Source organism: Podarcis muralis, chromosome 9 (assembly GCF_964188315.1).
Source record: "Podarcis muralis chromosome 9, rPodMur119.hap1.1, whole genome shotgun sequence".
Classification (NCBI taxonomy): Eukaryota; Metazoa; Chordata; class Lepidosauria; order Squamata; family Lacertidae; genus Podarcis; species Podarcis muralis.
Genome location: NC_135663.1, coordinates 30,129,474 through 30,130,399, shown reverse-complemented (window position 1 = coordinate 30,130,399; position 926 = coordinate 30,129,474).

Genomic DNA, 926 nt, shown 5'->3' with positions numbered 1-926 from the left:
TGTTAAAGCTAACACAAAGTGTTAAACCCTTTCCTCTTTTGAAAATATGCATCCAAACTACTTCTGTCAGAATGTGGAATTATAAATTAGGGAACTAGATCTCTAAAGCATTAGACTCGAGAATTCTGTATGAAAGGTTAATTCAGAGCTAAATCCTTGCGGAATCTAAAGCTGAGGCAGAATCTGTCAGGAACAAACTGAAGTAAACCTGTTATCAGCTGCTACTTATAACAAGGTCAGGTTGGGACATAAATAGAAAGCAATCTGGCAGATGTTTGGGGAACTCTGAGCTTAAAAACGGAGCAAAAATATTTGCCAGCAAGCTCTGTGTCAGAATTAGAAAATCAAATGTAATATTGAGAAACGGAACATAGCAAGCACAAATTGCAGTAACTTGTGGTGGTGTTAAGAATTCTGTCAGGGGGAAAAAATCCAGAGATCTTACTCCAAAATATACATGCATAAAACTGGGGAGAATGGAGGTAGCTCAGATTCTGGCCTGCTTCAGCCACTGGGCCAGGCCTAGTCAGGCATTTCAGCGCCATTCCCAATGTGACTCCATTCATTTAAAAGAGGGGATAGCTGAGAGAGTTGGCCTCAATCGTTCTTCAGAAGTTGCAGTGTTGAACTTCTGCAGTGGAGAGCCTTTTCTATTTGGTAGACTCCCCACCACCACCACCCATGTGATCTAGAAACATGGAAGATCAGAAGTCAAAATCACAAGAGGGACGGGCACTAGACAAGGCTTACTTGCTGCCAAAGTTCAGACCCCAGTGCACGGAGGGTGACAAAGCCAGTAACAGTGACACAACAAAAGATATAGGGCTAAGAAGCACATTCCTGTTCTCACACACCTGCCCGCCATGACTAGAATCACAGGTGGGGAATGCCTGAATAGGACTTCCACCTTCACTGAATTTCTGCCT